Source organism: Microtus oregoni, unplaced genomic scaffold (genome assembly GCF_018167655.1).
Source record: "Microtus oregoni isolate MIOR12 unplaced genomic scaffold, Mior012 000067F_ref0000223, whole genome shotgun sequence".
Classification (NCBI taxonomy): domain Eukaryota; kingdom Metazoa; phylum Chordata; class Mammalia; order Rodentia; family Cricetidae; genus Microtus; species Microtus oregoni.
In genome coordinates, this window is record NW_024543974.1 from 6629539 (window position 1) to 6645084 (window position 15546).

The 15546-nt window shown below is 39.3% G+C and overlaps 1 non-coding gene across 1 annotated transcript; it reads left to right on the forward strand.

Annotated features, from left to right (window-relative positions):
- The first annotated feature begins 668 nt into the window (after window positions 1-668).
- Trnaq-cug lies at window positions 669-741 on the forward strand. Its single transcript has one exon. It is a non-coding gene; the product is annotated as a tRNA-Gln (tRNA).
- Window positions 742-15546: the final 14805 nt, after the last annotated feature.

A 15546-nucleotide genomic window follows, 5' to 3' on the forward strand; every position in this document is an offset into this window, starting at 1 on the left:
TCTCTATGGCATTTCAAGGTTCCTGCCAGCAAGCGAGCTTCAGCAGCCTGTGCTTGCAAACCGCATGAACTGCCTGCATAAAAGAGTCAGAGTTTGCCCTGGCAGGACAGCCCAGAAAGCTGGCATTTTTAAACGGCGCAGCTTTTTTCCTGCTACGGCTGAAAACCAAAAAGCATGTGTTCAGCTTTTTGTCAACACTGTTTAAGTGTTTCGTGGCAGGACCTCTTAATGAGCTGCAGGGTTTTGCAGCTAAAGCTGAGTCAGGAAGCCTCTCTTAAATGAGGCACTTGCTTGCCTCTGGCAAGCAGAGCAGACCCGAGAACACAGCAAGTCTAGTTGCCATCAAACTAATCGTAGCACTTTACTCCAAATGCTCTATTCAAAAGCTCTGTCTCCTGCAGGAGCCAGACAGAGATTGCAATGGCGGCACAGCCCCAGGAAGTCGCGCTTTAAAATGACACAGCGTTTTTTCTGCTACTGTTGCCGAATCAGGAAATCTCTCTACAGCACGCCACCAACAAACAGCAAAAATCTGTGTTAAACTCTCTCTCCCTTATTTTTAAGCCTTCTCAGGTTTTTTAAGTGGGTTTCAGCTGTCCACACGTCTGGGTGCCAACTGAAGTAATAAGGGCGGCGGAGGGGCTGCGTCCCCAACACCCCAGCCGCCTGCCTGGCTAGCTCAGTTGGTAGAGCATGAGACTCTGAATCTCAGGGTCGTGGGTTCGAGCCCCACGTTGGGCGCCATATGAAGTAATAAGGGCGGCGACGGGGCTGCGTCCCCAACACCCCAGCTGCCTGTCCGGCTAGCTTATGCCCCGAAATAATTACACGGATACTGTATTCTTTTAAACACTGCTTGGCCCATTCTCTTCTAGGCTAATTCTCATATATTAATTTAGCCCATTTCTAATCATCTGTGTATGGCACCCCAAGGTGCACTTACCAGGAAGATTCTAGCCTATGTCCATCCTGGGTCGGAGCTTCATCCCGGGAGCGGGGCATGGCGTCTCTCTCAGGCGTCTGCTCCCTAGAGGAGAGCTGTGAGTCTGAGCTCACTTCCTCTTCCTCCCAGCGTTCTGTTCTGTTTACTCCTCCCACCTATCCTCTAACCAATAAAATGGGCCAGGGCAGTTCCTTTATTAGCCAATGACCTTCCTCCATCAAACAGTTTTTACCTGAAAGATTCTTCATTGCCACCAGTGACAATTATACTGCAACTGTCACAGGCAGTTCCTGAAATTTCTAGTTGTTATCCATCTGATTAAAGCATTCATTTTTGATAGGCCATATGTAGCAATAAGGCCACAATAATTATTTATGCAGTTGTAAAACCATATTAGACTCATATAAAATATCTCTTTACTCTTTAATAGATATTATCAATATACTCTAATTGCAATGATTATTCCACAGAATATACTGAGTAACTTCTTGCACAGTAATAAGAAGTTGAATTTGTCTTCTTGATCAAATTTTTAGTTTTTAAAGATTATAAATAATTTAAACTACTAAAATATACCTAGGTACTCAGAGTCAAATTGCATTTCTTTTATAATTTGGAAGTATTATTGTCAATCAGTGTATATCTTTGTTAATTTTGTTATCTGTATGACAAGAGAAAAAATAGATACTTTTGGTAAAGGTAATACTTTATTAATTATTAATAAATGCTAATGTACCTAATATGTATTCTAACTTTGTCATGAGAAAGCAAGCACAATATCCATTCTTACACTCTTAAACACGGCTTTCCTCTGTCAAACCAGAGAGAGAATGGCATCATTAAATATTGTGCCTTTCTTTCAAAGTGAAGTAAATAATAAATGAAAAGGAAATATCCTGTCTGAATGGTTTTGTTGTTTTCATGAAACATTAACTCTGAAGTGTTAACAGATGTCTATGAATATATGCTGGACTGAAATTCAAAGATTTCACATTTCATGTGTTTATTTTTCTGATTCTTTAGAACCTTTCCTAGGTGTGTAAAAACGGCTATACTATTTGTTTCAGCAGTGTCCCCTTTGGTGCTGTTCAAAAGACCAAGATTCTTAAACTTTTCATGAACTATAAATACCTCAGACCCACTAATAAGATGAAATAATTGCCTAGGACTTTGGCAGCTATTTGATTTACATTACCAATATGAATGTTTTGTTTGGTCCTTTAAATTTTTTTCATCTCCAAGAAATAGTATGTATTGTGTAGTTACGATAAATTACTTTTCAACATATCTTGCAGAAGAGAGCATATATGATACTGATTTTCTTTAAATATTGTACTATACAACTTTGCCAAAGAAGGGAATATACTACTGGTGAGAATAGGTGATGTTTTTTTTTTAATTCAGTGATTGAAATATAATGAAGCACTTGCTTTTGGCTCTTATGAAGTATGCAGACATGATTCACTAACACAGAGAGAAAATATACTGCTTAGTTGTACAAAAGCTATTTTTTAATTAAAATGTTGACATTGTATTTAATTGTCAATTAACTACAAACACATGAAAGTATTTAAATATATTAAATTTTATTATTTTTGAATATTCCATACAGGGATGCAATGATATATGATTGTACATAATCTCAAATTCTGTGCCTTCAATCTTCCAAATATTTTCCCCTTCTAAGTTTATGACTTCTTTTTTATAGGTCTCAAAGACCAATTAGTGCTGTGAAGATGTGTATTGCTATGAGACTATACATTAGATCATGTGATTTTAAAAAGTGGCAACACCCTCTAAAAATAATGAATTTCCATATCCTGATATGGGATTTCCCTCTGTATCCTATACATACCATTGGTTAATAATGAATCTGCTTTAGTAGTGCAGAATAGGGCAATGCAGGAATGCCAAGTAGATAAAAGAGGAGAGAGTAGGAGGTCTCAGTAAGAAACCAAGTATCCAACAGAGGAGACAAAAGCCAGAACTTTGCCTGGTAAGCCAAAATTATGTGGCAATACAGAAATTAATAGAAATTAATTTAAGATATAAGAGCTAGGTAGAAAGATGCTTAAGCTATTGACCAAACAATATTGCAAATAATATAGTTTCTGTATGATTATTTTGGGTCTGGGGAGTTGGGAGTGAATGACCAGCCTCTTCCAACAGAATGGCATACCAGCGTGGGGCAAGAATTTAAAGTTAAGAGTTCCTTTGTTTCTGTGGCCTGCCTGCACCAAGCGGGGTAGGCGCTTTGTCTGCGAGCTGCCCAACCAGCACGGAGGCCTGATCTTTCGGCGCCAGGAGACCCAGCATTGGGGTGAGTTTCTGGCCCACGGCGCCAGCCTGGGACGGGGAGCTCGGGGGTTTCTTGGCCCCCTGTCCTGCTTGGGCTCTCTGCAGGGCCTCTACTCCCCGGGTGCTGCCTCTTTCTTCCTGGCCCACCCAGCTTCCGTCCAGAGCCCTCCCCACTTCGCCCCCACTGCCCTCTTTAGGCGCGTGGCATCGCCCAGCCCAGCCTATCTGGGCGCTGGGTCCGAGTATCCGGGGCTCCCGGGCGGGCAGCAGTTCCTTTGTTTCTGTGGCCTGCCTGCACCAAGCGGGGTAGGCGCTTTGTCTGCGAGCTGCCCAACCAGCACGGAGGCCTGATCTTTCGGCGCCAGGAGACCCAGCATTGGGAGAGCCAACATTGGGGAGAGACAGCGTTTGGTAGGCAAGGAGACCTAATCCGGTAAAAGAAGATCCATAGGGAGCATTTGGAAGAAGAGATGGGCCGACGTCAAGGCAAGAATTCGCCCAACAAGCTGAAAAGCAACATGAAGCTACCAGAAACAAGCGACCCCACAACAGGAGGACAAGAACCCCTTAATCAAGAGGAAGGAGAAAAGATTGACTTCATGAAAGTGATTGACACCCTTAAACAGCATGTAAAAAACGCCCTTATAGAAATGGATGAGAAATATAACAGAAAGTTTGAAGAATTGAATAAATCAGTGAATGATACCCTAGAAAACCAAGGAAAAACAATCAAACAGATAATGGAAACAGTTCAAGACCTGAAAACTGAAATGGAGGCAAAGAAGAAAACACAAACAGAGGGCCGTCTGGACATGGAAAATCTAGGTAAACGAATAGAGACTACAGAAACAAGCATAACCAGCAGAATACAAGAGATAGAAGAAAGACTCTCGGATTCTGAAGATACCATAGAGAAAATAAACACACTGATCAAAGAAAACAGCAAGTCCAACAAACTCTCATCACAAAACATTCAGGAAATATGGGACACAATAAAAAGACCAAACCTAAGAATAATAGGAGTAGAAGAAGGAGAAGAAGGGCAGCTCAATGGTCCAGAAAATCTATTTAATAAAATTATAGAAGAAAACTTTCCCAACCTAAGGAAAGATTTTCCTATGAAGGTGCAAGAAGCATACAGAACACCGAATAGGCTGGATCAAAAAAAAAAATCCCCTCGCCATATAATTATCAAAACACAAAGCATACAGAATAAGGAAAGAATATTAAGAGCTGCAAAGGAAAAAGGCCAAATTACTTATAAAGGTAAACCTATCAGACTTACACCTGACTTCTCCATGGAAACCATGAAAGCCAGAAGGTCCTGGATAGATGTACTGCAGAAACTGAGAGACCATGGGTGCAAGCCCAGATTACTATACCCAGCCAAGCTTTCATTCACTATAAATGGAGAAAATAAAATTTTCCAGGATAAAAACAAATTTAAACAATACGCAGCCACAAATCCAGCCTTACAGAAAGTAATTGAAGGAAAATCACTAACCAAGGAGTCCAACAATGACCACAATAACTCAGACATCTAGAGACCCTTCACCAACACAAAACAAAGAAGGGAAACACACAAACTCTACGACTAAAAAAAAAAATGACCGGAGTTAACAACCACTGGTCATTAATATCACTTAATGTCAATGGACTCAACTCACCTATTAAAAGGCACAGGCTAAGAGATTGGATAAGAAAACAGGATCCAACATTCTGCTGTTTACAAGAAACACACCTCAACCACAAAGACAGGCACCTACTCAGAGTAAAGGGCTGGGAAAAGGCCTATCAAGCAAATGGACCTAAGAAACAGGCAGGTGTGGCCATACTAATCTCTAACAAAGTTGACTTTAAACTTAAATCAATCAGAAGAGATGGAGAGGGGCATTTTATACTCATAACAGGAACAGTTCATCAGGATGAAGTCTCAATCCTGAACATCTATGCCCCTAATATAAAAGCACCCATGTACATAAAAGAAACATTGCTAAAATTCAAGGCAGCCATCAAACCGCACACACTAATAGTAGGAGACTTCAACACTCCTCTCTCACCAATGGACAGGTCAATCAGACAGAAACCTAACAGAGAAATAAGAGAATTAGTGGAGGTAATGAATCAAATGGACTTAACAGACATCTATAGAACATTCCATCCAAATAGGAAAGAATATACCTTCTTCTCTGCAGCTCATGGAACCTTCTCGAAAATCGACCACATAGTCGGTAACAAAGCAAACATCCACAGTTACAAAAAAATATTAGTAACCACCTGTATCTTATCAGATCACCATGGATTAAAGTTAGAATTCAACAATAATGCTACCCCCAGAAAGCATACAAAGTCATGGAAACTGAACAGTCAACTATTGAACCATAGCTGGATTAAGGAAGAAATAAAGAAAGAAATTAAAGTCTTCCTGGAATTCAATGAAAATAAAGAAACAACATACTAAAACTTATGGGACACTATGAAAGCAGTCCTAAGAGGAAAGTTCATAGCACTAAGTGCCCACTTAAAGAAAACAGAGAAAGCTCACATTGGAGACTTAACAGCCCACCTGAAAGCTCTAGAAAAAAAAGAAGCAGACTCACCTAGGAGGAGTAGAAGACTGGAAATAATCAAAATGAGGGCTGAAATCAACAAAATAGAAACACAGAAAACAATACAAAAAATCAATGAAACAAAAAGCTGGTTCCTGGAGAAAATCAACAAGATTGACAAACCAATATCCAAGCTAATCAAACGGCAGAGAGAGAATTTGCAAATTAATAAGATCAGAAATGAAAAGGGGGACATAACCACAGACACAGAGGAAATTCAGAGAATCATTAGATCTTACTACAAAAGCCTATATGCCACAAAATTGGAAAATGTAAAGGAAATGGATACTTGTTTAGATAAATATCATATACCAAAGTTAAATCAGGACCTGGTGAACAATCTAAATAGACCTGTTAGTCGCGAAGAATTAGAAGAGGTTATCAAATACCTCCCTACCAAAAAAAGCCCAGGACCAGATGGTTTCAATGCGGAATTCTACCAGATCTTCCAAGAAGATCTAATACCTATACTCCTTAATGTATTCCACAAGATAGAAACAGAAGAGTCATTACCAAACTCTTTTATGAAGCCACAATTACTCTGATACCAAAACCACTCAAAGACTCATCCAGGAAAGAGAACTACAGGCCAATCTCACTCATGAATATCGACGCAAAAATCCTCAACAAAATACTGGCAAATCGAATCCAAGAACACATCCGAAAAATTATCCATTATGATCAAGTAGGCTTCATTCCTGAGATGCAGGGCTGGTTCAACATACGAAAATCTATCAATGTATTCCAGCATATAAATAAACTGAAAGAAAAAAACCATATGATCATTTCATTAGATGCTGAAAGAGCATTTGACAAAATTCAACATCCATTTATTTTAAAAGTCTTGGAGAGATTAGGGATACAAGGGTCATACCTAAATATAATAAAAGCTATATACAGCAAGCCGACAGCTAACATCAAATTAAACGGAGAGAAACTCAAAGCCATCCCACTTAACTCAGGAACACGACAAGGCTGTCCACTCTCCCCATACCTCTTCAATATAGTGCTTGAAGTTCTAGCAATAGCAATAAGACAACATAATGGAATCAAGGGGATTCGAATTGGAAAGGAAGAAGTTAAACTTTCGTTATTTGCAGATGATATGATAGTGTACATAAGCGACCCCAAAAACTCCACCAAAGAACTCCTACAGCTGATAAACAGCTTTAGTAATGTGGCAGGATACAAGATCAACTCCAAAAAATCAGTCGCCCTCTTATACACAAAGGATATGGAAGCAGAGAGGGAAATCAGAGAAGCTTCACCATTCACAATAGCCAAAAACAGAATAAAATATCTTGGGGTACATCTAACCAAGGAAGTGAAAGATCTATTTGACAAGAACTTTAAGGCATTGAAGAAAGAAATTGAAGAGGATACCAAAAAATGGATGGACCTCCCTTGCTCTTGGATTGGTAGGATCAACATAGTAAAAATGGCAATTCTACCAAAGGCTATTTATAGATTCAATGCAATCCCCATCAAGATCCCATCAAAATTCTTCACAGATCTGGAGAGGACAATAATCAACTTCATATGGAAAAACAAAAAACCCAGGATAGCCAAAACAATCCAATACAATAAAGGATCTTCTGGAGGCATTACCATCCCTGACTTCAAACTCTATTACAGAGCTACAGTAATGAAAACAGTGTGGTACTGGCATAAAAACAGAGAAGTCGACCAATGGAATCGTATAGAAGACCCGGATTTTATCCCACAAACCTATGAACACCTGATTTTCGATAAAGGAGCTAAAAGTATAAAATGGAAGAAAGAAAGCATCTTCAACAAATGGTGCTGGCACAACTGGATGTCATCTTGTAGAAGAATGAAAATAGATCCATATCTATCACCATGCACAAAACTCAAGTCCAAATGGATTAAAGACCTCAATATCAGTCCGAACACACTGAACCTGATAGAAGAGAAAGTGGGAAGTACTCTACAGCACATGGGCACAGGAGACCACTTCCTACGTATAACCCCAGCAGCACAGACACTAAGGGCATCATTGAATAAATGGGACCTACTTAAACTGAGAAGCTTCTGTAAAGCAAAGGATATAGTCAATAAGACACAAAGGCAACCTACTGATTGGGAGAAGATCTTCACCAACCCCACAACAGACAAAGGTCTGATCTCCAAAATATATAAGGAACTCAAGAAACTAGACTTTAAAATGCTAATTAACCCAATTAAAAAATGGGGAACTGAACTGAACAGAGAATTCTCAGCAGAGGAAGTTCAAATGGCCAAAAGACACTTAAAGTCGTGCTCAACTTCCTTAGCAATCAGGGAAATGCAAATCAAAACAACTTTGAGATATCATCTTACACCTGTCAGAATGGCTAAAGTCAAAAACACCAAGGATAACCTTTGCTGGAGAGGCTGTGGAGGAACGGGTACCCTCATCCATTGCTGGTGGCAATGCCATCTTGTGCAACCACTGTGGAAGTCAGTGTTTCGGTTTCTCAGGAAATTCGGGATCAACTTACCCCTGGACCCAGCAATACCACTCCTGGGAATATACCCAAGAGATGCTCTATCATATGACAAAAGCATTTGTTCAACTATGTTCATAGCAGTATTATTTGTAATAGCCAGAACCTGGAAACAACCTAGATGCCCTTCAATGGAAGAATGGATGAAGAAAGTATGGAATATATACACGCTAGAGTACTACGCTGCGGTAAAAAACAATGACTTCTCGAATTTTGCAGGCAAATGGATGGAAATAGAAAACACTATCCTGAGTGAGGTGTCCCAGACCCAAAAAGATGAACATGGGATGTACTCGCTCATAATTGGTTTCTAGCCATAAATTAGGGCCACGGAGTCTACAATAGGTGAACCTAAAGAAGTTAAGTAAGAAGGTGAACCCAAGGAAAAACATATAGTTATCCTCTTGGCTAAGGGAAGTAGACCCAATTGCCGGGGAGAAAATTAGGATCTTGGGGGTGGGGTGGGATGGGGGTAAGGGGAGATGGGGAGAGAAAAGGTAGAAGGGAAGGAGGGGGGATTTGGGGAATCAGGAGAATTGGGATAAAGGAAAGGTGGATAGGGGAGCACGGAACCACAATTCTTAGTTAAGGGAACCACTTTAGGGTGAGCAAGAGATTTGACCCTAGAGGGGCTCCCAAGTGCCCAACATGAGGTTCCCAGTTAGTTCCTTGGGTAGCTGAGGATTGGGAACCTGAAATGACCCTATCCGAGAGCAATACTGACGAATATCTTGCATATCATCATAGAACCTTCATCTGGTGATGGATGGAGACAGAGACAGAGACCCACACTGGAGCACTGGACTGAGCTCCCAAGGTCCCAATGAGGAGCAGAAGGAGGGAGAACATGAGCAAAGAAGTCGGGACCACGAGGCGTGCACCCACCCACTGAGACAGTGGAGCTGATCTACTGGGAGCTCACCAAGGCGAGCTGGACTGTGACCGAAAAAGCATGGGATAAAACCGGACTCTCTGAACATGGCGAACAATGAGGGCTGATGAGACGCCAAGGACAATGGCACGGGGTTTTGATCCTACTTAATGTGCTGGCTTTGTGGAAGCCTAGCCAGTTTGGATGTTCACCTTCCTAGATATGGACGGAGGGGGGAGGACCTAGGACTTACCACAGGGCAGGGAACCTGGACTGCTCTGTGGACTGGAGAGGGAGGGGGAGAGGAGTGGGGGGAGGGGTAGAAGGGTGGGAGGAGGGGGAGAAGGGTGGGAGGAGGGGGAGGGAAATGGGAGGCTGGGAGGAGGTGGAAACTTGTTTTTTGTTTATGTTTTTTTTTCTTCTTTTCTTAATAAAAAAAAATATTAAAAAAAAATAAAATAAAAACAAAAAAAAATTGTGGAGCGTAACAAGGCTCCTTCAAAGCAACTCATAAAAAGTTGCAAGCAGATCCTGATGCAAATGGATCTGGCGTGATAACACCAAGCTAACCTTTGCTAAGGCAAGGTGGCAAAGCCCTTACAATGCATTATGAAAAAACCCGACCTATGTATATTTGGGGTCGAGGATATGTTTATGCTTTTTTCACAGAAAGAAAATAAAAGCTGGATCTGATGTCGAGGCTGCAGATGCCCACAGAGGAGTTCCAGAGGCTACTGGGGAGAGGTCCTTGGTCCAGCCTTTCCTGCCCCCAAGGAGAGGAGTGCCTAATAACAGAAGCTGCTAGGTCACTCTGCAGGGTGTCATTTCTGCCCCTAGAGAGTCCAGGGAGACCCGCCTGAGATAAGTGCCAGGATGTGCTTCAGATAGCTGACTCCAGCTCACCTCACTCAGGAATCCCACCTGCCCTGAAGCACAAATGCTAAGCTGCTTCTGATGCAGACTAAACATCTGACAGTTTTAATCTTTGGAACACTGAACTTATTTTAATTAAAATATTAACGCCTCTTCACTTAAGAAGGGGGAAGATTGGGGTTCCTGTCCCTGTTGCTCAGAGACTGGAACTGGTAGTATTTAATAACAACAATGTATGTCATTGTGCTCTTACTACAATTGACCTGATACTTATAACTGCTTAAAGATGTTGGGAAAGGATTGACACACGCTGTAAAGTGTTTGGGTTTAATGCATATGTTAAAAATTTTAGATTTAAACCCCTTTTACACTGCCCTAATTGTTGGCAGGCAGCACACGTAATTTTATGTGGAATAGGCATTTAGGAAGGAGGATACCTAAGGCCAGATTAAAAGGTGAATACTGGGTTTGGAAAACGCCCTTTCTTCTTGTCTGGAAGTTGGAGTTATTGGTGCCCAAATTATATCATTATATTTTGTTTGAGGAGCTCCTCACAGCCTTTTTATTAATGATAGACGCAGGGGCCCAATGACAGGAGTTAGTGTGGATCCTCGCCTGAACAGCACACCATACAGAGGTTGTAGAAACCGGCTCAAAAATGGCATGGTGCCAGGCACGAGGAGTGCCCTCCACATAGCCTAAGCCAGGGCGCCCTGTGATCTGTTTACTTTAAATCTCGCTAGATACTCTCATTTGAGGAGCTCCAAGGATGGGTGACTTGTGGCAGGAAATCCCCCAACCTAAGACAGGATACTGGGAATCCTAGGACGGGTAAGGGGGATAAAGACCTGGTCCCCACTCGACCTAAGAATCATAAGGCACCCCTCTGTTCCCAGGAGAGGTAAATTGCTTCACCATTTGAGAGGAGGGTCTCTCCTTGTCCCAGTCCCTTCTCCTTTGGATCTGACACCATGGTTGGACTCTGACCTGATGCCCTTCACTTAATAGCTGCCTGTCTTTATAAAAGAAAGGGGGATCTGTCAGGAGCCAATTTCCTCCTAAATTCATTACAGGAACCATCACCCTGGGGAGTCTGCAGAGAACCCCACACCCTTAATTGTGTTAGGAATAGTTCTATTGACAGAGCCTACCCCACACCCAAATTGGCTGTTAATGAGAGCTATCTGTTAGCGGAACCCACCCCACATTCTAAACTATCTAGGGATCTAGGTGTGTCAACTCGCGACTTCCTGGCCTACAGTGACCTGACCGAAGACAACCTCCTGCCTACGTGACCAACTCGGACCATGTGACCAACGTGAACCACGCGGCAAGAGCCCAGGCCCCTGTGCCCACCCCCCAACTCTTTACCCTATAAAAGTTGTACCCCGTCTCTAATAAACGGAGGCTTTGACAAGAAAAAAAAAAAAAAAAAAAAGAATTTAAAGTTAAAAAGAAAAGGCTTTTAGACCCACAAAAATGGAAGCCAAGTGCAGCTATTTGGTAACAGCATTTTTTTCCAGAGAGTTTCTGTTTGCTGGTAGCGAGCAGGAGCACAGCAGCTCCTTTAAGAGAGATGTTCCTGATTCAGCATTGACAGCCAAAATCAAAGTGCAACTTCTTTAAGAAATGGCAGCTTCCTGGTTTGTGATATTTGCAGGTACAACTATGAATCCTTCAGGAGGCCAAGCACTTAAGGGGTCTGTGAGCAGTGTGTTACAAATGACTTAAAGGTAACACAGACCCACTGTGACCCTGGATCTGGTGTGGAGAGAATGAACATGCCTCCATCATGTTGGACGTGGCAGATCAAGCAGGCAGGACCTTGGAGTTATTCCCAGTCATGCCCGCTTAGCATTTAAAAGAAAAAAAAAACGCTCCTGTTCAGAAAATAGTTACAAATATGCAATAAAGACAGATTCAGATAAAACTGACCTTGAATAACACCACTTTCTTAACTAGGAAAGAAACATTCAACTTAAGATTTATGAAAATAAACTATCAGCGAGATACTGTGACTTTCTGGTGAACTACTGGAGTATATGCTATAGCTTTTGGGGACCAGATTCATCTGTACTTAATCTTTCTTTCTTCCTTCTTAAGTACATAATTAACCTCAGTTTCTTCAATCATAAGATAGAAACGAAACTGCCCATTATTAAATGAGTTTATAGTTTTAAATGAGATAAAAATATGTGACATTTTGAGTCCTCATTTACTTTAAATTATGTTTAATTAGAAATAATCCAAACAGATCAATTTACATATAAAAATATTTAAAAACAAATTGAGTGCTTTTATATTTCATGTATCATGTTTGAATTGATTTGTTTAAAGAGAACAAAATATTCTCTTAAATTAAATGTATGGTAAATGATACTAAATTAGTTTGGGGAACGAATGTGACCATTTAACTGCAATAAGTACTAAAATGAGGTTCAAGATATAGAGATTTACAGCAAAGGGATCAGATTTAGGTCAATAAGGTTCCATAAATTTATTATGCATGAAGTAATATCAAAAGCATTAACAGGTAGTAAATTTGTAAAAGATGAATAAAAACACTCGAACCAAAAGAAGCTCTTTGTCTATACAACCGACATAGGAAGATACTTTAGTGAATATGAGAGTTTTAAATAAGACCAATGTCCTTAGACAGGAGAAACCAAGTGCATGTATTAGTTGCTTTTCTGCTGTTGAGATACAACAACATAACCAAGGAAACTTAAGGAAAGAAGTGTTTATTTGTGTCATGGCTCCATAGGCTTAAAGTCAATAATGTCAGACAAAAAGAAGGGCAACAGTAGCAGGAATCTGGTGGCTCTTATCCTGAACTTGGAATTTTGAACCCTCAAAGCCTGCCTGCAGATGCATATTTTTCCCCAAAGGAACAAACATTTGAACCTACCTAAATAGTGCCACAAACATCTGAGCCTATGAAGGATCATTCTCATTCAAACCACCACAAAAGGTTTGTAGTATATGGTGATATTTATTTATTCACTAACTGTAATGAGAAACCATCAAAGCATTCTTTTCATCTCCTGTGTGAGGAAGTGATAGATTAGAACTGACTATCTATACAAGTAGCCTGAATAATCATTCAGAGAAGGCCCTGAATAGAAATAAGGAATCAAGCTAAATTGATTCAGTAGTAGTTTCAGTGTTCAAGGACAATGGAAAAAGTCATAAATAGACATTTTGGCAGTGTCTCAGGCACGATTAATGACTCCCAAGGCTCATGTTAAGAGGACTTGCATATGACAAATGTATAGGGCTTGAAAATCATCCAATGAAGGAGTCAAATTGGGATAACAGTATCATTGGTAGTGTTAGACACATGGGTTGTATACACAAACATATAAACATTCTTTATATCCAATAAAATTTTCAATAATATCATATTCATCCAAGTGTGTTTCATTTTCTGTTACTATGAAGAAATACAATGGCCAAAGTGACTGAATGAAACAATAGGATTTATTTTTGCTTACATTTCCAGAAAGACAGAGTTCATTACAAATGTGAAGTCATAGCAGCATGCAAGGAAAGCATGGAGACAGAAGACAGAAGATCATAGTTTTATCTTCACACATGAAACCAAGATGACAAACAACAAGTGCAGTGAGGAAACACATCCTCAAATCTTGTCCCAAGTGATATATGTCCTCCAGCAAGATTCTACCTCCTATTATACCTTCATGCAGCACAATTAATTGTAGAACAAGTTTTTAAATACATGATGCAATGGGGACCAGTTGTCATCAAAACAACCATTACAAGAAAATGTATTCATAATCCCAGCACTCAAGAGGAGGATATCTGAGCTCTGCAAGTTAGAGACCAGCCTGATATACATAGCAAATTACATAAGTGATAAAGAATGAGTTTTGAGTGGAGGAAATGTTAAGCAATGAAAGTAAACAAATGCACTTTTTAGGGGTACTCATTATGTAAAAAAAAAAAAGTTTTCTATACCGATTTTTTAACCTCTCCAAATAATAATCTTCTGAATTTAGAAGGCATGTACAAAGCCCAATTCCTGTAATAGTTGAGTAAACACATTGAAATCACAATATACATACTTGGTAAGTTCATAGTTTTGAAAAGATTTTTATACATTGGTTGTATGAATATCAGATTAAAATTTATACTAAGCCAAGCTTATTCATACTTACTACTTATGTTGGTGCATTGGAATTTCAACAGTTCATACCAATACATTAAGCTGTTATGTTCTGCTTCTTTACTTAAGCATTTTAGTTTGTCTCACCTCCAGCAATGTGTCAAATGGTGAGGGTATGAGGCTTTGATATCTTAAAACGGTCAGTTACAAATCTAAAAAAATGTCACTGGGGTAGGAAAGCCCTCAGTTACACAGTACAAGCTAAATATGGTTGTGCTCTTTTAAAAAATGTACTCACAATAATGAGTAGTGAATAGGATTTTAGCCACTGATATGTTTGATAATTTCAAGTCACCCATTTGGTGTTATTCAATGGTTTCTTTGTAATCACAAATTTCATCACATACATAAATAGAACTTTATGATAATCATGGGATTAATTCTTTTGAAATTCAGAAATGTGACTTCCTGGACATTTGATACAGTAATTCCCTTACTGCTTTTCTTACTGGCATATTCAGGTATCATGCATTTTAAAATATAGAGAATTTTGAGGATAAATGCATGATATGTAAATTTTTTTCAATATCACAATATGCTTCACAAGTTTAAAAAATACTGACTGAGACTATGAAGTGCAGAATGAATACTAGAAGGAGGAAGATAATAATTACAGCAAAAGCCATAAACAAAGCTGTTAAAATGGTAAGTCTGTTATCAGAGAGATTATTCTCAAATAAATTATTTTGTGATTTTTTTATCACTGTATCCAAGTAGATTCTGCTAACATGGATCTTTCCAGAAAATATACCCTGCCAAAATCCTGAAATTTTTTTTTTCTTATTTATAAGTATAGATTTAAATTGTACAGTTTCCTTATTCTATGCATATGTCTAAACTGCTAATATAACTTATTTATATCCAATGTGATTACCCTCTAAAAATACTATAATTGGTATTGTTTTTGCACTGTGACCATTTCACCCCAATTATGTTGCTGAATAATTTTACATAACAACTATATTTCCATCTTAAGCAGTGATTATATTTAATGTCAAAAGAAATATTATTTTTTTCTTTCTCATCATAGTGAAAGGTTTTGATAATGAATCTGAGTTTATAAAAATAACAGAGCATCAGTTTCAGTTTAATTACAAATTTAGAAAATTTCATATTGGAGCTTCTAATTAAAACTTGAAAAGTATCATATTAATAATAAATTCTGATAATTGTCTAAACAATGACCAATATGTATTTTTGGCCATTTGTAATTTTCACAATAGAAAAAGTGACAATTTCAATAGTTGTTCCATGCTTTT